The sequence below is a fragment of the Sceloporus undulatus genome, chromosome 2 (assembly GCF_019175285.1).
Source record: "Sceloporus undulatus isolate JIND9_A2432 ecotype Alabama chromosome 2, SceUnd_v1.1, whole genome shotgun sequence".
Classification (NCBI taxonomy): domain Eukaryota; kingdom Metazoa; phylum Chordata; class Lepidosauria; order Squamata; family Phrynosomatidae; genus Sceloporus; species Sceloporus undulatus.
In genome coordinates, this window is record NC_056523.1 from 240,720,916 (window position 1) to 240,748,801 (window position 27,886).

At 40.6% G+C, this 27,886-nt stretch overlaps 1 protein-coding gene across 1 annotated transcript in view; it reads left to right on the top strand.

Annotated features, from left to right (window-relative positions):
* The first annotated feature begins 7,941 nt into the window (after positions 1-7,941).
* Positions 7,942-27,886, top strand: part of GLIS3 (GLIS family zinc finger 3) — a 203,759-nt gene continuing 183,814 nt past the window's right edge. Inside the window, exons 1-2 of the mRNA XM_042455475.1 lie at positions 7,942-8,255; positions 21,107-21,197. The gene's annotated coding sequence lies outside the window, so the exon portion shown is untranslated. The remainder of the gene's footprint in view (positions 8,256-21,106; positions 21,198-27,886) is intronic.

A 27,886-nucleotide genomic window follows, 5' to 3' on the forward strand; every position in this document is an offset into this window, starting at 1 on the left:
TCCATTCTGACCTGATAGTTGTTGGCATGGTCCAGAATTTCAGTGTTTTTAAACAGCATTTTGTGCCCAGGATGGTTTATAATGTGTTCTGGAAGCCATTGAAATCCAGGAAAAGGGAGAGAGGTGCTCTCTCAAGTACTGAGGTACCAAGCCAAAAGATCTTGCTGATGCTTTAGTAAAAGTGAATGCAAAAATTACAGCATCAGTGTATTTTCTGAAGCATGCATTCATATTGGTTCCTGATTGACTGATTGATTCATTTCTTCAAAAACACTTAAAATGGTGATTGTCAGGTAGGTGCTTCCTTGAGGCCAAAATGGCCCAGTAAATATGGTATGAGACTAGAATTCAGTTTCTACTTCATGTATGGCCTTGGTCTCTCAGCCTCAGTATCCTAACTGTGTAAACTGGGATAAAAATGAAGTATTTCATGGTGCTGTTGTAGTTGTGGGGGCAATTGCTAGCCTGTAAAGCACTATGCAAATTACAGGTGCTTGATATATGCTTGTAAGTTCCTGGAGTTTGCCATGTATACTTGTTTTTTTATGTGCTGTTGGCAAATGAACAATTACAATGCCAGTGTCACTCCTTCTAAGTACAGTATGCGTTATTCTTTTGTTGGTCAACTGGCACAATAAAGGCATTGAATCCTGAAGGTGATGGCCGTCATACTACTCTGTAGATAAAAATAGAGCCAAACATGCTTTGTCCACTTTTAAAAACTCAAGGCATTTTAAATGCAAATATCTAAGATACAAAGTCAGCCATTTAGAGGCCTTTCATATCATAAAACATAATAGATGGAGTTTATTTCTTAGGACTCTAATTTAGTTGTCAAAAAATGTTTGTCTGGTGCCAGGATATTAAAACAACTAACTATTTCCTTTTTGGAAATGAGTATCTGAGTTGGGGAGAGCAATTAATTCCTCCCACATGCCACTATTCCTCCTTTTCTAGAGCAATTAAAATTTAAAAGAGTCTGCTGATAAAACTAAATTTTATTTCCTGGTTTCTTTTCAATTGACATAGAATATAAAAGAATAGATTCAACTAGAGTCTATTGATTTTACTTTCAGTTACTAATGGCTTTTCCCCCTACATGAAGCCTTCTAATCTCCTGAACAGTGGTGTGGTAAGTCTCAGAACCTGGTTAATATTGACATTTATTATGGAAAAAACTAGACCTGAGGGTTATAATATAATTTTGTAGTGTACAGAATGCTTTGTAGTGTACATCCTTCAAGAAAGATCTGTTAAAACACAACATACATTTGGTACTAAAAGTGCACGAAAGTACTTGAAAAGTGAATATTTCTTTCTTGGTTCTGGCTCTTTTCTATCTCACATGTTTGATGAGGACACAGATCTTCTTTGTGGCTGCTCCCAGAACTACAGCTCCACTGCAGAAATAATGCAGTCTGACACCACTTTAACTGCCATGGTTCAATGCTCTGGAATTCTGGGATTTGTAGTTTTATGAAATATATTGCTTTCTCAGAGAACTCTGGTGCCACAGCAAACTGCAAATCTCTGAATTCCATAGCATCGAACCATGGCATTTAAAGCAGTGCCAAACTGCATTATTTCTGCAGTGCAGATGCAGTCCCATGGGAGGTTCAGTTAATCTCCATCTCCCATGACCTTCTGCCAGCCAGCAAAGATCGTTTTATTTAGGTAACCTTTGGTTTATAATTCATAAACCAAATAGAGCAGATAGAGCTTTTAATGGGTTTGTGCTATGTTCTATCTTGTTTTAACTTTGGCCTGTTACCCAATGCCAAAATAAAGCTGCTTCGAGTCTCTTTGGAAGTATGCTATTTAAATGATGCATGGGTCCTAAGAGTCTGGAGGTCGCGCCAAAGCCATACTCCATTGCTAAGCACTGGAGTGCAGCTTCCGGATTCTTAGGACCCATGCATCATTTAAATAGCATACCTCCAAAGAGACTCAAAGCAGCTTTATTTTGGAAGAGTGTAACAGGCCTTTGTGTTTTTAACCAAACTGTTGTTTAATTTTTAAAAAAACTTTTGTACAAATCATTTTTAGCTGTACCCTGTTTTTAACTGCTTATAACCTTGCCATCTTGGATTATGTACAAGGAAAAAGGTGAGATATAAGTGAATGAATGAATGAATGAATGAATGAATGAAGAATGAAAGCTGAGTTATTTATGGCTAGCTCTTGTGGTTTTTGCAATATATCAGTAACTGTCAGAAACAATTATTGACATTTATACCCAAATAATAGTAAAATAAGTGATACGAATGAAGATGAAATTTTATCACTTACCAATCTCATTTGCCTTGAAATTTACCACTACTGTTGGAATTGTTTCTGTCACATTATGGATTTTACAAATCAGGGGTGATAAATGATAGAAATGAAGCTGAAGTTTGGATTCATTTAGCAAGGGTATATCATTAGCCTTTTGCTTTGTACCAGACATTTTCTGTCACTTAAAATCTTCTGTAGTACCAGAAAATGCCAACACTAACTCTGTTAACATGAGCTGAGTTTTTGGCAATATTTATACATTAATACATTCCAATGATCAGGGCGGTGAACAACAGGATAACAATACAAAACAATACATGTATTAAAATGCCGTACATTACACAAAATTATTAAAACCAATACTAAAACCCCATCAACCAGCTACCATTGCTGTCGAAGGGGGGGAAGACTAACTGGAGATTGATTCAGGGAATGCTAGTCGGAACAGGAAGGTTTTTAACTCCCTCCTGAACTGGGCCAGGGAGGTGGCCGAGCGGAGCTCTATGGGCAGCGTGTTCCAGAGGGCCGGGGCGACGATGGTATATGACCTCCTAATGGTAGTACATCACTATATAGAGAACATGTACTTTGAATATATAATTTCCATTTTGCAAGAAGATTTGCAAAATATATGAGCACATGCAAATAGTATTCAGTGGGACAGTGAATCCATTCTAGAATTTATTTCGAACTTTAAAAAAGGCAATTGAAAGTGCTGAACTCCACCCTCGGAATGGCAGCTGACAACGCTTTCACTTGTGTAGTTCTAAGCATTCTGTCTTAAACTGACACCAGAAGTTGTAGGAACAACCCCAAGGGTCCAATCCATATGTATCTGTGCTATACAGTTTTACCAGTTTTATACCACTTAACTGTCATGGCTGCATTCTGCAGAATCCTGGGATTTGTAGTTTGATGAAGTATGTAGAATTCTTTCTAGACCTCTCTAGCAGAGGCTTGCAATCCTAAAGTACCTATCTCTGGATTCCATGGGAAGCAGCCACAGAAGTTAAAATGACAGTTAAAGTGGTATGAACCCCAAATAACTGTGTAGAGCAGATACACCCTTGAGCTCCTTACATTGGCATTGTTCAGTGTACATAAAAGTATTTCACATAAATGCTTTTAAAAAAACCTATTCTGTTTCCTCCTCAAAGCTCCGAGTCTGAATAGGAAACAATCACATGCAATCACCATTGGGCTTCCCATTGGCATCAGGATGCTAGACCAAAAAGGCCTTTGGTCTAATATAGAAAGGCTGTGGACTTAAGTTCTTGAAAGAAGGTACAGTATTAGACCTTATGATTTTATGTAGCTTATAATGTCCTTTGAGCCAATATAACTGAGCAGGAGTTGGAGGCAACATTTGCTAGGGATTGTTAACAACCCCTGTTAACAAGCATTCTGAGTTTTTCAGGTCCAGGAACTACTTGTGAAAGATGAAAAATGAATGAGGCCCACCAGTCATAACATGGTAGTAGATGGAAGTGGAGCCTGGCATTACCAGTAGGCAATTACTGACATAATTATTTATTAATATGCAATCAGTTTTGGGAATAAATTATTTGTCACAGTGTTTTCCTGTAGCAGGGAATTCCCTTTCAGCTTTCCTGAAGCTAAGAACAGTCACTGGCTCTTAAGGTATAATGACATGGCTTCCTTATTTTAAACAAAATAAAATCCATGACTAGGCTGAGAAGGTTTTTTATTTTCTATCACCCAGTCACATGCTTCTTTGTTTTGCGCACCTGCTCTTATACACCCTCTTCTTCTCCTGTCATACTTAACCTGTATTATTTCCTCCTTGTTACCTTATTTTTAAAACCCTCATCCTTTTGCATTTCATATTCATTTCTTCTTCCTGTAACAGCTTTGTTGCCATCATATGCGCTGTAGGGGACATCTGTACATCTAGAAGGCATTTTCAGGCATGCTGAGCCCAATAAAATAAATAAATAAATTTTAAAAAATTTTTGTTTTGACCTCAGGTTCCAGTGGGGCTCTAGACCTGAGGGGAATGCCCTCCACACTCCCAGAAACCATTTTCAGGCATTAAAAAGCAAAACTTAAAAAAAACACAATTGACACCTGGGAGCTCTTAGGAGCTACAAAAATGGCCCTCTGGGAGCCACATGAAGCCTGTGGTGTGCACTTGCCCACCCCCTGCTCTAATACCACTTTAAAAAAATATTATCACTATAAGCACCAGCATTATTGCGATGTTTGTCTTCAGTTCTCCCTTCTCTTCCTTTTCCTTAGCCAGCAGAAGAATGGAGTTCTCTCCCTCTCCATTTTTTGTCTTCCAGCAACCCCAGCTATCTGTGCAGATATACAAATGAGCTTTCTGTACCTTTGCATCATGCCAGCTTGTTTTTATGGTGCAGTTGGCTGTTCCTTGACAGAAGTAAATGTTTCTCGCTCAGGATGGGACGCATACCCTTCAGCTATCCCTATTGGGAAGAGACAGTGCCAGTCACTCCTCTGTCATCCTATTTTCCAGCTACCTTTAAAATGTCCCAGTTTTTCTCTCCTCCTCCTCCTCCTCCTTTCCCCCTTTGTTCTCAGATTACTTTAACTGTTGCATACTGAGTTCAAAATGCTAAAGTAGTTTGCACTCAAACTGTAATCCAATGGTGGGAGAGAGGAGATGAGGGGACACAATTCCGCATTTCCCAGTAGAGTCTTGAAAAAGAAAAATGCTGCAGTTTCTTTTAGCTTGTATGCTCTCCCAAATAGATAACATTTGATATCCTGACGACACTCTGATGCTGCTTGGCCATATGTGGCTCCAATTTTTGTCTACAAAATGCAAGAAGGCATGGAGATGGAGTGGCAGGAAAGGAAAGGAAGGAAGACTGGTGTGTGTGGAGCCAATGTAGTGTTTCTTCTCTCTCAGATCATTGGTACCCTCTTTGGCCTTCACTGAACCCTCCTCCCTTCTTTCCTTTTCCTCCTCCTCTCACAGGCAGCCATCCATCTATTCTGTTCTTACTCTCTTCTTCTTTCTTTTGTTTTCCCTTCTGTGTGCTACATCTCCATTCTCTCACCTATATTCATTCCACTGTAGTTAGGGGGCTTCTGCTTCTGGCATTGGACAGACCTACCAAAGGTACCACATTAAGCGGTTTGGGAAGTTAGAATTAAAATACTGACTCCCAGGTACCCAGAGATGTTTTGAATGCTGTTGCTACCCATCATTTCTGAACAAAGGTATGGCTCCCTCCACTGCACACATTGCAGACACCCGCTCAAACCTGTACTGAATCCTGTTTTCTTTGAAAACTAAAGTGGGACTGAACTGAAGTTCATCCCTCAAATGCAGAATATCATCCTGAACATGGCGCCAATTTTTATTCTTATACATTGCCTGCAAGGGGGTATTACGTTATGTTTTGCAAATGTGCAGGCTTGAAAATAGTGGCAAAGATCATCTGGGGGTTGTGCCATGAAATGCAACACATTGCCATGATACAATGAGTCCAGTCATGGTTTATTCTGAAAGACGTAGATCAAAAAAAGTATTTGCTTCTGAGGTAAGGATTATGTGTTGTGCCAGATTTCTGATAGCTTAATCATTACTGGACTTGTATTATGAACTGACAAACTTATTAACAGAATATCAAATTGATGAATAAAGACTGCACTTTGGTTGGACAATGAAAATAAATATCATCTGCCAACAGCAGCACTTTGCCATCTTCTCACATAACAATATTTTTTGAGCGAAAGCAGTTAATCCATTTGACTGAATGCGGTACAGTTCAGCGTTTGCACACAATGTACCGTGAAGAATTTTTGTTGAATTACAGGGGATTTTGATGGACAAAGAATCTTCTGGCGTCTGGAAGACCAGCATGTTTTATTTGGATGTCATTTTGCAGACTCAAGCGCACTTCGTCAGATGCATCGTGGCTAAAGTGATATAATGACTATATTCTTCTCACCCATTTCAGTATGTTTTCCTTAATGATACAGAATTCATGGTGTACATCTTTTGTCTCAAAATTCCTTCACCCCGCAACAGTTGCAATTTAAGAGAAATTAAGATAACAACTTTCTTTCTTTAAAGCAGGTTTTCAGATTTCACACTTCCATGTGAAACAATGCACACCACCAATTTCTGCAATGTTCTATGTTCACATATTTCCCATAGGATTGTTAACCCTCCCCGCTCCACCTCCAAACCTGAAGGCTCCTGTGCTTTTTGGTAGCTGTGTACCTGGAAAAACAATATGTCAAGCACAATTTTTACTACAGATCTGCACTGTGGAATTTTGTGCACTTAAACAACTGTAGAAGTCACAGCAGAGTCGTCAGTGATAAATCTTGACTTAACTTCCCAGAATTAATTTGGTAGCCCTGAGCTAGGCCAGTTAAAACATTCTCAACCAGCATTATCTCTGCAGTGTGGATGCAGCCCGAAGGGAACAGAGAGAGGAGGGAGCCTTTCAGCTCACAGGGACAACCTCAATAAATTCCTCACAATCCCTATGAGACAAAATTTGGGGCGAAGTTGGTGCAAGAGAGGGGTGTCTAGGAAATAGTAAAAATTAAAAATGTGTGTGTGTGTGGGGGCAACCCCTGAGCAAGGTCCCCTCTAGAGAGCCATGGTTTGAGCTTTGGACTATGATGTTTGAGACCAAGACCTATAAGCCTACTTCCTCGGATGCATTTGATGGAAGTAGACAGATGCTGAGGAAGTAGACAGAAGCTTAGGAAAGCTCCTGCTGCCAAGTTCTTTCTTTCAGGGAGTCTCAAAGGTGTAGCAAGATCTCTCTCAGATGCATTTAGTCATATATAAAATTAAAGATACAATTCAAAGACATAGCAGTGTTAGTCTGTAGAAGACTAACACTGCTATGCCTTTGAATTGTATCTTTAATTTTATATATGGCCAAATGCATCTGAGGAAGTAGACTTTAGGAAAGCTCCTGCTGCCAACTTCTTTCTTTCAGGGAGTCTCAAAGGTGCTGCAAGATCTCTCTCTGTATTGATTCCACAGACTGACACGGCTAGGTCTTTGAATTCTCCAGATGGGCCCTTGGTGTGTGAGGATGTCCATCCACAGATAATGTTTAATTCTTTTTAAAGGGTGTGCGCGCGCGTGTGTGTCAGACATTGTATTGTATATGTATCATGTCCTATATATATTGGTGCTGTTTTAACATGTAAGCCGCTTTGATTGCCGTGCGACAGAAAAGCGGGATACAAAGAAAAGTTTTATTTATTTATTTACTTGTTTGACTCCTTTGCGTACGGCAAGGAAGAAGTGGCAGGTCCAGTTTGGAGACCAGGGCTCGACTGGTCCCAGCTTGGCCATGCAAACCTCTGAGGCAAGTCACACTCTCTCAGCCTCAAGGGAAAGCCCCCCCCCCCCCCCCTATCCCTAAAAAAACCTTGCCAAGGAAACCCAAGGCACACCACAACCACCACCACAAAGGTCCCTTCTACCCATCCCTTCTCCAAAGGGGGAACCTCCCTTAATAGGAAGAGAGAGGTTTGGAAAAGAGTCCCCTTCAGTAGCCCTTTCTGTGTGTGTGTGTGAGAGAGAGAGAGAGAAAGGGGGGGGGAAAGGGGGGCAGAGGGCGGGTCTCTCTCTCTCTCTCTCTCTCTCTCTGTGAACCTGGAGGTTTTGTTGTGGAAAGCCCTGGCTGGTTACCTGGTAAGTGGATGCTGCTTCCTTCCTTCCTTCCTCCTGCAGCCACTGCTGAGTGTAGTAGGGACTTTGCAGGCGGGAAGGAGAAGGAGGGGAGAGGCTGTTGTGGGTCTCTGGGGGAGGAAGGCAAGCCAGCAGCCAGCAAGGAGGCGTCCCTTTGGGCTCAGCTCCAGAGCAAGGGACCCGAGGCCAGCAGAGAAGGAGGAGGAGGAGGCTCTCTCTTCTCTCTTTGGAGAGGACGACATGGGACCCCAGCCCCACTCTGGGGTCGCCTCCTCAGCCTTCTCCCAGGGAAAGACACCCCTTCCACTGACCTCCTCTGCAGGTAAGTGCAAGCCACGCTTCAGCTGCCTTTTGGGTTGCTGCATCCACACTGGGGAAAGAACCCGGTTTGGCACCGCTTTAACTCTTTATGTGGCTCTTTGCTGTGGTATTCTAGGAGTTGGGAGTTTGTTGTGGGTCCCTTTGGAAGCATTGGGATTCAAAGATCTCAGTCTGTAGAGAGAGACCTTGCAGCCCCTTTGAGACTCACTGAGAGGAAGAAGTTGGCAGCAGGGGCTTTGCTAGGCTTAGATCTACTTTCTCAGATACAGTCAGATATAATGATAATAATAATAATAATAATAATAATAATAATAATAATAATAATAGATCTCGTGGCACCTTTGAGATTCACTGGGGGGAAAAAGTTGGCAGCAGGAGCTTTCCTAAACTTCCTGAGATGCATTTGGTCTAATATATATGAATATATACAATGAAGATACTGTACAGTTCAAAGACCTAGCCGTGTTAGTCTGTAGAAGCAGTCTGTAGAGAGAGATCTTGCAGCACCTTTGAGAATCACTGTAAGAAAGAAGTTCGCAGCAGGAGCTTTCCTAAACTTCGGTCTACTTCCTCAGATGCATTTGGTGGCGTGTTCAGCCAGGCACAGACATATATATGCCACTGTGAGGATGTCAATACAAAGTACAAATCCTTTGTGTATGGCAATGAAGTTGCAGGTCCAGTTTGAACGATGGTCGTCAGTGCACAAAAAGACATGCAAAGACTACAGAAACCATCCAGTTTGGGACTGCTTGAACTGCCCTGGCTCAAGGCTAGGGAATTCTTCAGACTGGAGCCTTGTGAGACCTTGAGCCTGGGAGCACTAGTGCCACCATCAACTACAGTCCCCAGGATTCCCTAGCACTGAGCCAGGGCTTTTAAAGAGCTCTCAAACTGGATTGTTTCTGCAGGGTGCTTTGGACCTTGAAGATATTGACCAGTGTGTATTTGTGTTTGTGTGTGTATTTAAACATTGTGGGCTCCACTGTATTCACTGTCAAAGTATTGCCCAAAGGCTTGGTAGCAGATCTGGTGGATTCAGAAAAACAAATGCTTCCTTTTTTCTACATAGTAATAACTAAACCGACAAAATCTTCACTGGTGTGAAGTGATTTCCCTTGTGATGATTTTGCAAGTTAGCTGGATGCTATAGCTCATTCCTACCTGCAGTTTCTTTTTGGGGCTTGGTCTGCTCAACCCATGCAGGCAGAGCTGTCCTAAGGCTGCAGCCATACTCCGGCTATAATCTGGTTTGATACCACTTTAACTGCCATGGCTCCATGCTATGGAATTCTGGGAATTTCTCTAAGCCAGGGCTTTTCCATCCAGTCACTAAATGGTTGCCCAGCCTGCCTTGTGCCCTGTGAACCTGCCTTTCAGATATCAAGCGGCTCATACCCAACCTCCGTCCTGTAAAGATATTTTGACGGTGGCACTCTCTCTGTACACCAGGAGTGGGTATCCTTGACTCTCCCAAGGCAGCATAGCCAAGGATGAGGGCCCCCACAACGGCATATAAGGGGCACAGTTCCCCATCTCTAATCTGCTGGGGCAGTCATTTTAATTAAGAAGGCAATGGAATGAAGACATGATGAGGCGCTATAATGAGGACCCTGTAGATTCAAGTGAGTTTTTGCAGCAATGAAGGCCAATGGTATATGGTCCTCCTGGACCATATATCAAAGCACAATTCAAAGCATGCTTGTTTGTGTTCATGTGCCTTAAAGTTACCTGCTGACTTATGAAGTCCCCAGGAATTTCATAAGGTTTTGTTAGGGAAGGAATACTCAGAGGTTTTGCAGTTCCTTCCTCTGAAATATTGCCCACAACACTTAGTATTCACTGGTGGTCTGCCATCCAAATACTAACCAGAGCTGACCCTGCTTAGTTTGCAAGATAAGACAGGGGTCTGGTGCCTTTAGGTCTCAAAGCATGTTTGCCCAGCAGTAAATGTCACTAAGGGGATGTTTAGACCAGCCTGAAAGGCCAGCTGGGGGATAGGGGTGGAGTTGGGGCATCGTGTCCACATGATGCACGCCCCGACACTGCCCCCAGGGTGCTGTGATACTGCTCTGCACAGTGAATGGCACCATGGTGCTCCTCCGGCGCTTTGTCCATACAACGCAGCACCAAAGGAGTGCCACCAAGCCATGGCATCATGGCTATGGTGTCCTTTCCAGCCGCTTTTTGTGGCCCCTTTGCACATCCTGGAAAGACTGGATCGGAGCCGCTGTGACCCCACTCTGGCATGAAAAGGGGTGGTCTGTTGAGTCCTTAAGCTGGGGTGGCCCAAGACATTTTGCTAGTTTAGGCAAAAGACAGGGTGTGTAATCCAGGTCTCCATTCCATGTACAAAAGCTGAACAGACAGAACTGCTGACAAGACAGCATCCCTATCACACCTAAGGGCAGCAGGCTAGCCATGAATGCATGGCACAGACACACTCACACACAGCACTGCCATTCTCAACACCCTGAGGTACTGAAAGAGCAGTTTACCTAGTGGCGGGGCCAGCTTTGCAACTGTGTTTAATAAAACATTTTCCTGAGTAGTTGGTATCATCACAACCTTATCAATCTTCTGTGGCCTCTGAATGGGGTTTTGTATTTTTGTTTCTTTGTTTACACCTCTCATCAGAACAGCTTTAGGTTAGGGACTGTAGGAGTCTAAGTGCATGTGGAGGCTCACAATTGCCAAACTCTAGAACAGCCGGATGGTGAGGAGGCCATCAATATACACTTCACTGACAATGATTGTACATACACAGAGCAACAAGCATTACCTCAGCCACAGAATGGTTTGGAAACCCCAGAGAAAATGTGAGATATTGCCTTGCTCCAATAATAGTGGACCTGACCTCAGTACTAGTCCTTGTACTTTTTATTGCAACCAACATAGAGATTGTTTTTAGAAGGCTACAGGGCCTGTTGACGAAGGCTTTTTAGCATGGTTTGTCTAAAATTGGTGGTAGTGGTTGGTAACAGGTAGAATCTGTGTACAGTTATTTCATTTGAAAGGTTTTCCTGCTTTTTATCCTGTAGTTCAAGTACTAGCATGCTAATATGGTCTGAGTGGTTTTTTGTTTTGCATTATCAGTGTAAAGTGTGCAAAATGAATAATAGAAGAATGACTTATGTATGAGTCAGACCTGCCCCTTTTCCATAGAAAAGACCCTCAATGTCCTATTTCAGAGTGGTTATGATATTTTTCAACAGAAGTCACTCTAGGAACAGTGCTCTTTCAAAAAGGGAGATATGCACAGGACAAATAATCTAGCCTTCACCCGTCCTCTTGATTGGGAGATCAGATGACATGGTGCCCAATCCCTGAGTATGGTGCGAACAGACCAGAACATCTGGGTTGTTCAGCGACAACCTGGAATATACCCATCTTTCCATGAATTTTAAAAAGTCCCCAGTTGCTCCAGATCTTCCCAGAAGATCCCAAGTCCTCCATTATGATACTGAGTGGCTGCTCACATAGGTGTGGCTGTTGCCACCATGGGTTGCTTGACTCTAAGGTCGGAACAAGACACCCGGCCATGTAACCAGTGCTGGATACCTTGTTCTGACCTCAGAAGTGAGCATCTCTCTGCAGCAGCAGTCGTGCAATGCAGTAGAGGAGGATGTCCATGTGAACAGCCATTTGGTGTCAAAATAGAAGTCAGAATAAAGTTACAGGAGGAAGTCAGGGCAAGGATACCCAGCCAGTGCAGACCGGACCTTAATCATAGATCTAGAGGTTATCAGACAGGGGGAAAAGGCAGGAGTAAAAGGCATACTCCTGGCAAAGTCATGCAATCGTGCTGAAGATTTTCAGACACATCCCTCTTATCTGGGACATAACCCATGAAGATCCAGGAATGCTCCAGCAATAAACAATTCACAGGGAAGTCCCTGGTGGCTTAGTGGTTAAATGCTGTGTTGCAGCCAGCCACTCAGTCACAAACCATACGGTTATGAGTTCAATACCAGCCAGGGGCTCAGGGTTGACTCAGCCTTGCATCCTTCTGTAGATCACTAAAATGAGTACCCAGCTTGTTGGAGGCAATTAGTTTACCACATTATAAACTGCTTAGGGAGTTTTTAAGTGCACTGAAAAGCAGTATAGAAATGTACTTGCTATTGCTATTACTTTTCCTCCTCTAGACAGAGTGCTACAGTCCAATTTTCACTATACATGCAGACAGTGGAGATAACAGACAAGGAGTAATGGCAGGAGAAGGACAGGAGTGAAGTGCAATGCTCCCATTTTTGCGTGAAGCTTACCAGACGACGTCATGATTATCTTGTGATTATCCCGTCACTGAAGAGGAATTGTTCTGTCATTTACCTCCATTTCTTCATAACAGGATAAACCGTTAATACTGAAGTGACGGGACAATTCCTTTTATTGATGGAATAACAACAGGATAAGCGCCATGTACCTATAATCTTTGTGTGATCACACAATAAGGATGGGAGCATGGCACTTTGCTCCATCCTTCTCCTGTCATTACCCCCCCCCCCCCCCAATCTGATAATCTCTATAGTCAACAGACATCTGGAATTAGGAGGCTGAGCCTCCAAGCTGTTGTGGTTTCTGTGCTGATCTAACATTAGAGATATAAAAACCAGTCACTTGAGGGTAGGAATTACTGGAATATGGATAGTGGCTTTGTGCTGCATGCAGCTGAAGCTTGTGCCTCAAACCCATTAGGATGCTACCTTAACCAGGTTAAACTGGGGCCAGCCCAACCATTAGGAATGAAGTGGCCACTTCAGGCAGTAACACTTGTTGTCATTAAACAACCACAAGTTGCTAGTTACTTTGTTATTGCTGCATTTTTACAGCTAGAGATGGGGAGAAGTGCTTGTGTGATTTTAACTTTCATGGGTTGGGGATGCCATTTGTTGTTCTGGCAGCCAAATACTTTGACACAACCCTGGTTCAAAATGTTTGTCTGCATAGCTCAGTACACTAGCCTCTCCCAATTCATGGGGGATCTGTTCCGGACCCCCCTGTAAAAATGGTGACTCGCAAATATTCGAGTCCCATTGAAAATACAGTAATGGCCTGCGCACCCGTAGCATGCATGTAGGGCTATGCTCGGGTGCACACTACCATTTTATCCCTCCCTGCTTGTCCATCCTGCGAAGAGCGGGACCACTGACTCCAAGTCCATGAAAAGGGAGGGACAAGGGTATTGTCTTTTTCTGACTGGCAGGAGTTTTTTTTTTTTAAAGTCTCAGGCAGAGAGAGGACTTTCTCTTTACCTATTCCTATTTTAACTGGAAATGACAGCAATTGAGCCTGAGGCCTTCGATGTGCCATGTCTGTGTTCTACCCTGAGGCATTATGAGTTTACCATGGCTAAGGCTGGCAACTTGTAGGCATGAGGGTGAAATTAATTCAATCTGCACTTTATGCAAATGTACCTACTGTACTTCAAATTTTTTGAACTAATATGTAAACAGAAATGAAGTTGTCCTTTGGTATTTGACCTTCCCTGAATTAAATATACAGCCAGTCCTCCTTATCCATGGATTTTTTATCCATGAATTCAAGCATCCATGGGTTGAAATATTAAAATAAAGTATAAATTCCAAAGAGTAAACCTTGATTTTCCATTTTCTATAATGGACATAATTTTTAATGCCATTGCATTTAACGGGGCTTGAACATCCACAGATTTTGTTATCCACAGGGGGTCCTGAAACCAAACCCCAGTGGATAACAAGGACCTACTCTACTTAGCTTGCCCTACTGTCGCCACATGATCTATAACCACAATAACCGAGAAACTGTAGGCTGCTATTTTTCAAATCTGTAGTCTCCAGATCTGTATGTGCAACTACTAGTGTACAATTATTAACATTATTAGTCATATTGATTATTAATAGAAATGGCAATTTTAGATGAGGTCAAGTTTCTGTTTTAGTAACTATTCTGATATATAAATGCAAATTTGCTTTCTCATTAATATTGTTCTCCCATGGTAGAAAATTAAAAATGAATGAGCAATAGAAGGCCACTCCTGGCTGAAAGAATCTATGAACTTAAATAGGAAATCTAGTTATCTTGATTCAGTCATGATTTATATACAAGTAGGCCCTGCAGCCAAATGTTGCACATAGAGACTGCTTCTGTTCAGGATTCTAGGATACTCCATTCCAGTCCTGCACAGTGTATTTTTTTGTTTCTCTGTGGCTACTAAGCTCAGTAATCATTGAACTGTTTTGAATTTCCCCCCCTTAATCAAGGATTATTCTTCCTTAAGATATTTTTGGATAGTATTTGTGCAAACCTTGGGCTCACCCCAGCTCTGACAATACCTCCTCTTTATGCATGGATGGTGCTGTTTTGGCTACACAAGGACTAACTCTTGCCTCTGAACTTCTGAAATAGATGGAAAGATGTTCTTTCAGCCTTAATTCTTAATTGTTTTAAGTTGTGCCTTAGTCTCAGAAACCATTTCTCCCCAGTTCAGTATTTAGAGCTGATTTGTACAGCGGAGAACATTTCAGTAGAAATGAATAAATCATTGCTCAATAAGTTTGATTCAGTCAATCTGATTTTATTTGTTTATTATTCAGTTAAAACCAAGGTTTTGTCCTACTGTGAATGGTAATTTAATCCAATAAAGGGAGGAAAGTTGTATTACAGTATAACCAAATATTAGTTAACAACAACAACAACAACAACAAATTGCTGTTACATAGTGACTCTCTTTATCTTGTATATCTTCAAGCTTTTCATAGAAATTGCACAGAATGTAACTCTTCCATACCCTTTTGGCCCAATTACAATTTAAAAAATAATATTTATGTACCATGCATACATGTATTTCTTTATATCTGCCAACTGAGGATACAGTTCATGCTAGGGATGCCATATCCCTCCTGTAGGCGGGACAATCCCTGTTTGGGCGGTGCCGTCCCAGTCCGGTTTGGCTCCAAAACTGGGACGGCACCACCTGCGACCACCTCCGCCCCTGCGCACGCTGCAGGGTCCTCCAAGGCCTCACTGAGGCCTGGGAGGGCTCTCCGCGGTTGGAGCTCTGGCCGTGGAGACGCTCCCTCCCAGGCCCCAGCGAGGCCTTGGAGGTGGCTCCGATGGCTGCGATGACGGGTGGCCCCCGCGCCCCTTCCCAGCCTGAGAGGAGGCCGAGGCTTCCTCCCAAGCTGGGGAGGAGGAGGAGGAGTAGGAAGTTAAATGTTGGAACTTTTTTTTTTATTTCCTGGCAAGGAAATAAAAAAAAAAAAGTCCTACATTTTTAAACCTTGTCCTACATTTGTCCTGATTTGGAGGTCCTCAGGTATGGCAACCCTAGTTCATGCATCTACTGAACTAGCTTTTAGTCTACAAAAGCATAAGCCAAAATATATCCATTATGTTTTAAGATTCCAAACCACTTTCTTTTTGCTGTTAAGTCTTGCATGCTTTTAACTCTGAAATGTGTACTACAGTTGCTGACACATAAAGCCTTCTGAATAAGGATTACTGTGTATCAGGATCTGAGTCAGTTATGTAGCCTGAATCTTTACACGAGTCATTATACTGAGTCAGAGGGGAAAGTATTTGAAGGGAAATTAATTTTATATGTGAGTAAAGGTGGTGAGAATGGAATTTTTGCATACAAACTAAGGCAGACTTAGCGTCATGAAGTACTGCTGTCTGTAAGTGTATAACAACATGATGACTATCCAAGTAATTGATAAGAAGGAGGAGAAGTAAAGTTGAAGATATCACTTGGCTGCTTTTATAGCTTAGGCCTTATTGCTTGCTTAAAGAAAAAGAAGAAAAGATACCAATGCTGAGGATTCAGGGACTTAGGACCCTATTGCATAGGGTTAAAAGAGTGGCTTACCTTTCCCAAATTCAGTGCTAATTCAGGAAGCAGCTGGGTCCTATCACACATAAATGGCAGCCGAATTACCATCCGGGAATTAGCACTGAATTCGGGAAAGGTAAGCCACTCTTTTAACCCCATGCGATACGGTCCTTAATTGAGTCTGAAAGGTCCTTGCCTGGTACCAATAGGTCCAGCATGCATAGCTGTTATGACTTGGCATGAATTTGAATACACCAAAGTATTTTATACAGCAGAGCCAGCGTGGTGTAGTGGTTTGAGTGTTGGACTACAACTCTGGAGACCAGGGTTCAATTATCCGCTCATCCATGAAATCCACTGGGAGACCTTGGGCACGTCACATGCTCTCAGCTTCAAGGGAATGCAATGACAAACCTCCTTTGAAAAAATCTTTCTAAGAAAACCCCGTGAAAGGTTTGCGATAGGGTTGCCATAAGTCAGAAATGATTTGAAGGCACACAACAACAAATAACACACTTTATACAACAGAGTACATGGCTTTTAGATATGGTTGATGTTCTCCATCATATGCATGCACATGCAGAGAGATAATTGCAGTAGTTTATAGTAACACATTATAGAGCTCATAAGAGCACAATGAATTTCCTTTGCTTCATTTTGCTGACATATGCCTATACTGTATGTACGTTACTCGAAATAACATATGGAACAATGGTTTGAGAGTTGGACTATGACTCTGTAGACCAGGGCTCAATTCTCATCTCAGCCATGAAACCCACTGGGTGACCTTGGGTAAGTTATATCCTCCCAGGGGAAGGCAAAAACACAACAACAGCAGCAACAACAAATAACTGTGCCAGTGTTATTGGGTACACTTCTTTCCTGCCGGCTTGCTAAAATGTTAAAATAAATGAATATAGAAAAAAACATATGGAGGGAATGCCTCTCTATCCCACCTTTCTGATTGTAAAATATGAATAACTTATATTCCAAGGCTTGAAATAGTCACTTGCCATGGACACTAGCGTACATAAGAAAGAAACCTTGTTGGATATACAATCTGACTCTATAAATTTAGAGTTACTTAATCTTCACCTGGTGCATTCAAACTGTTGGATAGGACAATTTTATTCTCTCTTATGGATATGTTTGTAGAGGAATATTGCTGAAAAAATACTAGTTAGATATAAGAGTGTGTGACTTTAATGTGTTCTGTTAGCATATTTTTTGTATACCCCCCCCCCACTTTGGTGTTCAATCTTTAGTCAGAGGTTTAGATTGTAGTATTATTCAAAAAGATAGCTGTGTTATTATGTTTTAGTGTCAAAAGGCATAAAGAATCAAGTAGCACTTTCATCTTCTGAAGATGTGGATTGGTATCTGTGAAAACAGCCACCCGGTTGTTAGAATAAAGTAGTTATGACTCAAAGGTGCTACTTGATTTCTTTATTCCCTTTTAGTCTTTAAGAGTGAAAACTGATTGCTTTGATATGCTTTGTTGATATATTGCATATTAATCATCTTTCAATATATAAATGTTTATAATTATGCTGATGTACTGAAATTTAGCAAATAAGGAAGCCTGCTGAAGTCAATGAAAATATTGAGACTAAGCCTAAATTTTGCTGTGGTAGTTATAAGTAATTGGAAGTAATGCCTTGCATGCCTTTAATATCACATGTCATGTTTCTATATTATTTTGGAAGAGCATTAAAATAATGCCACAACTGCATAATCGATAAAAATGTTTTGAATAGGAGTGCCAGTAAATAATTTTGTATACTGGACAGTTTTAAACGTTAATATGTAATTAACCAACAAGTAGAGCCCATGTGACATAGTGCCTTGAGTGTTAGACTGCATCTCTGGGACCAGGGTTCAATTCCTACTCGGCCATGAAACCCACTGTGTGACCTTGGGCATGTCATATGTTCTCAGCCTCAGGGGAAGGCAATTGAAAAGCTATTCTGATAAAATCTTGCCAAGAAAACTCCATCATAGGTTTACCTTAAGGTTGTCATAAATTGGAAACAACTTGAAGGCACACAACAACAAGAATTACATTTTACCATCAGAATTCAGACATACAGACTAGTACATGACAGAGCCCACATCTCTCCAAATAAAGGAAATTACACTCCATTTCTAAATATTCTGCATTCCATACATGTTGCAGTGTGACATTAGTCAGTATGGTGCTGCTGTGGTGAATTTATTGTAGGTCTTTACATAAGATAATAGCTTAGTTAGAAGTCAGAATTTTAAAGAAATAATTCAGTTACATATTTAAAATAATTTTGCTGCTACTCATTACAGTATTTAAAAAAACAACTTTGGCCTGTTACAGACTGCCAAAATAAAGCTGCTTCGGGTCTCTTTGGAGGTATGCTGTTTAAATGATGCATGCATCCTAAGAATCCAGAAGCTGCATCAAAGCTGCACTAGTCCAGTGCTTATGAATGGAGTGTGGCTTTGGCGCGACCTCCGGGCTCTGCATCATTTAAATAGCATACCTCCAAAGAGACCTGAAGCAGCTTTATTTTGGCAGTCTGTAACAGGCCTTTGGTTTACTTTTTCCTTTTGTTACTGAAAAGAACTTTTGCATGGATAGGAAAATGACATCAAATATGAAAAATTCAGCTCAGAATGTCTCTAAAAATGTCCAAGGATGCAGAAACAGTTAGGAAAGTGACTCAAAAATTTTCCTTGTTACACTAGAGACGCTATAAGCGAACAACTCATTCCCACTCACTTTAGGCCTGAAACAGATAGGCCAAAAGCACTGACTTCTGGCCATTCTGGGGCATGGTGTTCAGATGATATACACCCCTGGATCGGCACAAACCCAGCCACAGAAGTGTTGGGGGAAAAACCCAATGCACATTGCTGGCCGTCTGTTGTGGACCATGGTGTCTGGTCGCTATGGTCCCACGTCGCTCAGGATGTGTGGCAGTTGAAATGGCCTGCCTGCTTGAGACCAATGTTAAAGGTTACTTTATTATGCCATTGTTAACATGACCCCATCCAACCCACCAGAATATGATGAATGTACCATACCACACCTGCAGAAATATGACGACTGAATTATTTTGTATTGCTGAAGCCTACCCCCCACCCACTAGAATCTGTTCTATGTGAGCATCCTTTTAAACAATGAAAATGAAAAGAGTCTTTCTTTTGATAGGCTTCTGAAATTTGGGAAGGTAGACTGCATTTCTCTATCTGGGCAGCTCCCTACATTTTGGACTGTCAGTTGCCAAGTGAAGGAACTAGCCTAATTACAACTCTAATTAAATTTGAAACTTCTGCTTGGAACTAAGGGGAAATCTAACCAGATGAGGATATAAATAGAAACTCTCAAATTTATACTTGCAAAGAGAGGCTGCAGTCCAACATCATGTGAGCACAGTGTAAATGAGATACATTGTGCCAGCATTGTGCAATTCCCATACAGAAGAGCAACATTGTGCAACATATGTGACTGACTGGGTGTCATTGTACAGTGCACAATGCACACCTGCAATATGCACTGTGCTACTACAACAACAATATACAACTGCAATGTACATTGCTCAGAGCATAGTCACAATATCCAATGGTGCTGTATGTCAACCCCACTTCCATCACTGTCAGCAGATGATGTATGTTACGCTATGACAAATATGTCTCCCTGCATACATATTTCACTAACAGAATGCCGGCCAAAATCTGTTCAATTTTTAGCCTAAATCCAATACAATTGTAGTGGTTTGAGTGTTGGATAGTAACTCTGAAGGCCAGTGTTTGATTCCCTGCTTTCCAATGGAAACCGACTGGGTGACCTTGGGCAAGTCATATGCTTTCAGCCTCAAGGGAAGGTAATGGCATACCTCCTCTGAACAAATCTTGCCATGGCAGAGGGTTGGACTGGATGGCCCTTGTGGTCTTGTCCAACTCTACAATTCTATGATTCTATGGAATCCAGGTTGCAGACCGTCCCCTGTTGAGATATACTGGGAAATCAAACTCACTATAATCTGCCCCCATACCTGCATAAAATGTAGTGCTGAATATTCATTTGTATTGAATTCTGTTCTAGCTGATCCTATTGCTGTCTGGGTGCCTTACTACAACAGGCTGCTTTCAGAATACTTTATGTAGCATCATGAATAGCAAAACAGTGAGAAAAGAGGAAGGCAGATAACATGCCTCACCAGCTACCCCCAGCATGTTAAAAAGTGATAGAACTATAAGTCTGGCCACCAAAATGGAAATTCTAAGTGAAATGGAGGCTGGTGAAATAAAAAGTCACTTCTGGATGCATTTTGGAGGAAAGCCTTCAAGCAGACCCTAAAATTTATTTAATCAAGACTCATTTTACTTGATTGCTTCACTTATGCATATTGTTAGTTCTGCTTCCTGTGCTATACGAATGTATTCTTCTTTTCCCATGTTAAAGAAGTAAAGCCCTGAGACACATATGCCTCATTTACTGAGCTATACCTGTAATGATAATGATAATAACAGCTTAATAACAGATCAGACATGATGATGATGGATGGTAGGGTACTTTTGCTTTATTCTAAGTTGCCTACCTGGTAAAATTCAATGATGCAGCATAGCTGCCTGTGTTGCTTCTGCACTGCACTTAATGGTAGTAACAGGGAGAGAGAGGTTCAGTACACTGCTTCATAATGCAATAATTCAGGTTCTCAGCCATTTTATGGATTTCTAATATCCCAATCTCAAGAAGAGTGCACAGCAGCCTAATTTTTGCCATTCCAATCTAGAACTTCATAGAACCAATCAGCAGCTGATACAAATCTGTTCAAATTGGCCTAATTTGATTTGGAATTAAGATGAATCCAGTAAACAGCCCTAGTGATCACTATACAACTAATTAGAATGCTATATAGCTTGCATTTCATCTGGTTGTATAGTTAAAATATCATAAATCCTAGAAACAAGGACCTTTGTATCCACAGAGTGGTAGTATAATATAGTGTTAGATAAAGAAAATTACTTGGATTCTTGATCAATCAAACTGTTTTCTTTTACAGGAAACTGCACATTTGGAAAAACTCTTCAGACATCAGGAGTTCTTGATTTTCACAACTGCTTGTAAGATTTCACTTGATAATGATCTATGAGGTACATATTTTTCATTTTTTCATTTTATAATTTCTGAAACCTCCACATGGATTCAAGACATTTGTATATGAGCCATATGCAAAGTGAGACTCTGGATCATTCTGGAGTGGACTTTATTTCTAGTAAATGTGTTTAGATTTGCAGCCTTAGTTTCTCAGTGTATTGTATATGTAAGGCTTTGCTTGGAAGTAACTGGTTGAATTCAACTAGTTGTATGCTGGTTAGTTATCCTTCCCTCCTGTGAGGCTTAATAAATTAAACTGGTTCATGGCACTCACTGCTGGAACTTGGAGCAACTAGTTAGCTTTAACTAATTATGTGATAACTTGTCCCATCTCCCACAACAATGTGCTACAAGTTATGTCTCCTGGAGCACGTATTGTTCCTGTGGTACCATGTATAAAAAGGTTTACCTAATTATTCATGACTGAGGAGGGTGGTTGTTGGAGAGCTCTGGGATTATTAGAAACTGGAGATGTTATAATATGAATTTGGAGCTTCTGGTCTTTATATTCACAGCATGTACATTGATCTTTACAGTTGATGCTTCTTGATTTTAAGTGAGTGAGGTGGTAGAGAAATCAGTTATTCCTAATTTTAAAATTCTCCACTCTTCATTTACAACTGATCTGTATAGTCCTTTACCGCTGCACTTCATTATCAGAGTTCCCCACTGGAATGGACACATCACTTCTTATTTATTTTTTCCAAACCAGACAAGCAGTTCATGGTATCTGACAGATGATTAAACATGATATACATTGGTAGGAGGAGGTAGGATGGGGATGAAAATAAGAAATACAGAGCAGTAAGAGTGTTTAATAGAATAAGTTGTTAAGATACTATGCTTAAGGAACATGTGTCTCAACCTGTCAGTTTCAACATGCATTTGCTCTACAAACCTTACCATCCCTATCATCAATCAAATTATAGGATTTCTAATCCAAAACATCTGGAAAGTGGCAGATAGGGAAGACAATGTAAAATCTCCAAAGGGAGCATTTTTAAAGGAGCCGATAATATAATGTGCAACAAGGGGACAAACACGACCATCAAACATGCCATTCTCTGTAAATCACTTCGTTACAAAAAACAAAAGCCTCTAATGGTTTAATTACCAACTACTAATGATTGAATTAAATAACAATAATATAACACATTACTCACAAATGTATTATAGCATTTGCTTTGTACTCCTATCAATCTCACCAGATATAAGAAATGTTCTGAGATGCAAACATATACACCCACATCACATATACTTGGGGGATTGTAAATGCGCGTCGGGGGAAGGGTCATAGTAAAATGAAATGTAGAAAGTACAAACAATGACATATGAGCACTGGCAGTACAAAACAGTTATTGGTGAAAATCTGTGTTCATCCTTAAATGTTATTTATAGTCTTCCTTTTTAATGCTCTCCTAAATTTCATTCCCAAGTAAAACTCTTGTATTTCATATTTCTCTTTACATTTACATATGGCTATTACATTTTAAACTGTGCAGACTAATTATGTTTATGTAATTAATTTAATGTATCATTTGGCCTTAACATGAACATTGCAAAGGACTGAAAACAAGGCAATACTGTTTTTCTCTGCTGAATACAAGAGTTTGTCTCTTCAATATGATTTATTAAAATATTAATTTTACTTAGATCATGTATAGTTTTATTCCAACATTATTTGTTGTTGCCACAATTTGATTTTTGCAGTGTGACGTGATAGATCCACTGCAAGGTATTCCTGTGCCAATCCCACTGAAATGAGTGAAAGCCATGCAACTGATCCTATGCTACTGCCAGTTTCTTGGTAGGGTGTGTTGTAGACAAAGAACTAGGTAGGGAAAGCCATCCTAACTGAATGTGGTGAGTACAGCATACCACACTGAAGTAGTGATAGTGTGAGCCTAACAACACAGTCTTGATTCTAAAGTTCCATAGGCTGTAAGGTATTGGCATTAGCCACAAGTTAGCAGACATACTTATCTGGAAGTATATTTGGTCAACAGAGTGATATGCTGGCACAACTACTCTGCTGGCTAATCTGCTATCAGATGAATTTAAAAGTGGGTAGAGGACATGCGAAATAAGGGAGACTTAAATTATGATAGATGCTAATTTCTTCCAGCCCAGGGAAGTAGCTGCAATGCTGGCTCAAAGGTAGGCCAAGGTAAGGGCAATTTTAAGTGATTCCCAACATCCCTAAACTGTGTTGGGTTAGATTCAGCACAGCTGACCTAGTGTTGGCTCAGATGGCCCTGACTATGTTTTGCCAGATGGGAGTATGTTCTGAGATCAGAATCCTATGCTCCTATGGGTAAGTACAGTATTCAATAAAGCAATAACATCAGAGGAGAGATGAAGTCTTAGAGCCTGCACCTTCCCTCTAGGTTTTCACAATAAATTGCTCTGTGAAGTCAGAGTTCTGACATGTTTGATGGGCAAAAAGATGTTGATCTGCTGGATCCAGAGGCCTCTCAGACACTCACCCACCACTGAAGGAAATTTAGAGCAGCTCTGAGGCTTATTTTTCATTTGTTTCTTTTAAAGACCAGGCAGACAAGGGTGGGGATGGGATGAGAAAAGGATTTTTGTTATGTCCACCTGCTAGCAACAGCCTGGTAGTGCTTTGGCTAGATTGGAGGTTCCAGTATTGGAGCCCCCCTTTCACTTAGGATTGTTCCCTAAGTAAGAAAAACATTGTGTACATTTTCATTAATATCATGATGTCCCATTCTTTCTCCGGGATACTTCCCTTGACATTCATAGGGTTTTATCCCATGAAGAGCATGGCAAATCTATCCATCTATCCTATTTCTTAGATTATATGCCATGGGCAGGTTTACTCGTATCGATTTTATTGTTTGTATGTACAGCACTGTGCAAATCTACAGCGCTATATAAATAAAGCATCATCATCATCATCATCATCATCATCATCATCATCATCATCATCCACCACCAGTAGTGACTGGTGAAGTTTTTGATGGACATCACTGACAGTTACTGTTACCTCCCTCTCTCCCAATCTCCTTCCCAATATTTCTTTTGTAAGCCTCATAAGAGCTGTATTGCTATTTACTGAATTTTGCATCTTAAGGAAAACAAACAAATATAGAGAAGGTAGAATCATCAAGCAAATATTGACATAGATCAATGTTAGCACATTGTTTCGGAATAAAGGTTAATGGGTGTGCAACATATATGCTCCTTTTTATTAAGCTTGAATTTTTCTAATGTATTTTAAAGTTACAGACAAGAATTATTTTGATTGGCTATTGATTTATAATGCTGTATGGCACACAGATTTGCCAAGAGCATGAAGTCTCTTTGTTTTCTTGTTCTTTTTTCTTGAGAGCTAGTCACCTGTGTTAGGGCAAGGTACATTCTGCCTTACTAAAACAAGCCCTGGGAACCTAAGAACATTCAGCCCCATCTGTCCCTTGGTGAATTGCAAAATGTGATTTATGTTGCAGCCAGCCATGAAAATAAATGATTTTGCTTTTAATCAATAAATGTTTCTACAATCTACAATTTGAACAATGAAAACGAACAATTTAGCATTTATCTTTTTGAGTTAAGTAAATTGACCTGGGGCTTGTGCATTCCCAGAGTTGTCAGTAGGAATATTGCTATTGTTTTGAACACAGCCAGCACTAGGTCATTCATTATGGTCCTCATTCCAGAAATGGAAGGTGTTTCCACCATTTTAAAGATCACCCATTTCTCCCTATATCACAGTCTAATCCCCTGGTCTTCTGTTTCACACATTTAGGGGGCCTGAAGCACTGCTGTGAGGAGGGTTCATGGGAGGAAAAGTCTATTTCTGACAGCCGAATTCCACTGCCCTAAACTCGTACCCAGCTCAGATGATAAAAATGGATATAGCATGTGTGTATCAAGAGACAGAAATAGAAAGAACGTGAATGTGTAGTTTTATGCATATGCTTTCTTGTTTATATATATGCCTTTGACAATATTGTACAGAAGACAGGCTTCATAATCCATTTAGGTATATACATCAAGGATGGACAATGTGTGGTCTGGATAGATCCCTCAAGGCCATTTCAAAGCCTCTATCATATTGCCCTGTCACTGCTGCTGCCAAAACCACAAAATGTGGCCATAAAATCATGGCACCACAACTGCCCTTTCCTAAATAACACCACTGATTATTGTCTATCCCCATACCATGCCACAACTCCACAAATGACAAAGGCTTATTTTCAGAATTCTTTGAGTCCCTCTAGTTCAAGGTCTAAAAAAGCTCTAAGGTGTGGGAGAATGTTCTGGCTCCCTTCTGCATGCACCATTGATGCCCAAACCTTGGTTCCCCTGATGTTTTAGATTTCAACTTCCAGAAGCCCCAGCCAACTTGGTTTATAGCTAGGAATTCTGGTAGCTGAAGTCCAAAACATCTGGAGAACCTGTGTTTGGGAGGCACTGTTCTGCACCATAAATCCATCACTGTTGCTGCCAATTTTGATGGCAACTATGGCAGTAGTGGTCACAGTGCTGCTAAGGTGAACTTTCAACTGCTTGCCCATCTCTGATATACTTGTAGGATCCTCACTCAGCTCAGTATTTCAAAAACAATTACTTTTTTGCCATGGCAAAACAGGAAAACAGGAAAAATACTCTTTTGGGTATTGGTCCAGGTTTGCTGTTCTGGAACGAAGTACAATCCTTCAAAACCAAATATTTCTTGTATAATAAATTATATCTAGTGACATTGTATGCATTATTCTCCAGTTAGTCTTGAAATGAACAATTCTCATTGACGTTGGTAGTGAACATGCTGACCTTACTTGCATTGCTTTTTGAAAGTTTTTTTTAATAAGAACTATATTGGCAGCATGTCTAGTGAAAATTCCACTCAAATGAATGAGCATTCTCCATAAGCAGAGTACACTTTCCCCTTGTTTCAATAAGGTTTATAACACAGAGGACTGTTTCTGGTAGTTTCAGTTTGTATCAAGGCATTTTTAAAGGAAGAGCTGTTCGTCCAGGCAGAAACCAAGTAGAGACAAATGAACATGTCCAATTTAATCAATGGACCAAGGGGGGGAAAAGGATTAGAAGCCACACTAACTAATGCTAAGATGGTAATGTTTATAAATGTATTTGGAGGTCTGTATTTTTAAAAACTATATTATTATTATTATTATTATTATTATTATTATTATTATTTAAAGACACTTTGGCTGCATTTACACTGCAGAATTAATATAGTTTGACACCACATTAATTGCCATGGCTCAATGCTGTGGAATTATGGGATTTGTAGTTTTGTATTTTGTATTATGGGATTTGTAGTTCAACTTGTATGCAGTAGTTCAACTTGTATATTATAAGAAAAGCATGCTTGGACACAGAAGAGGGAGGAGTGAAAATAGGAGGAAGGAATATCAGCAATCTAAGATATGTAGATGACACCATACTTCTAGCAGAAAACCTCACAGACTGGGAACAACTACTAAAGAAGATCAAAAAAGAAAGGGCAAAGGCAGGCTTAGTGTTGAACATGAAGAAAACCAAAATAGTGATCACCAAGGATCTTGACATGCTCAACCTAGATATTGAAGAAATAGAAGTAGTACAAGAATTCTTATACCTGGGATCAAACACTGATAGAAATAGGTACTGCAGTCAGGAAATCAGAAGAAGATTAAGAACGAGGAGGGGTGCCATGAAAGAACTAGAAAAAGTTTCTAAAGTGCAAAGATATACAATTGAGCACAAAAGTTAGACTCATGCAAGCCATTGTATTCCCTATTACTATGTATGGATGTGAGAGCTGGACAGTTAAGAAAGAAGATGAGAAAAAAATCCATTCATTTGAGATGTAATGCTAGAGAAGAGTGCTGAGGATCCCAAGGACAGCCAAAAGGACAAACAAATGGGTCCTGGAGCAGATCAAGCCGGAAACCTCCCTGGAAGCCAAGATGACCAAACTAAGGCTGTTGTACTTTGGACACATCATGAGAAGGAAGGACTCATTGGAAAAGACAATAATGCTGGGAAAGGTGGAGGGAAGTAGGAAGAGAGGAAGGCCACATGCCAGATGGATGGACTCTATTAAGGAGGTCACTGGTATGAGTTTATGGGACCTAAGCAGGGCAGTGGAGGACAGAGGATCTTGGAGATATCACATCCATAGGATTGCCATGGGTCGAGCTCGACTTGAGGGCAGTTAACAACAACAACAAAAGACATTTAGCCTTCTCTATCAGAGAACTCTGCTGCCACAACAAACTGCAAATCCCGGGATTCCATAGGATGGAGCTGTGGCTAACTGCATTAATTCTGCAGTGTGGCAGCAGCTTCCTACTTGACTCTGAATGCTGTGTAACAGAGAGGCTTCCACTTATGAACCATTTGAATGAAAAAAATGGATACACAGTACCAATTACTTTAAAAATGCCTTGGTTTGTGTTTATGTCTTTTTGTTTCTGTGAATCAGTCTTGAAAACTTGAGTCTTCAATGTCTGTGATGTTCTAGTAACTAGATTTGTGGCAGGCAAGAAAACCTTAATACCAAGGAAATTTTCTTTTAAGTCAGCTGTTGACATATGTTTTTAGATTTTATTTTTAATTTATTAATAATATTCATATCCTGCCCTATATCCAAAGATCTGGGGGCAGTTTACAATAAAATCAGCTTAAAACAATACATACTAACAATAAC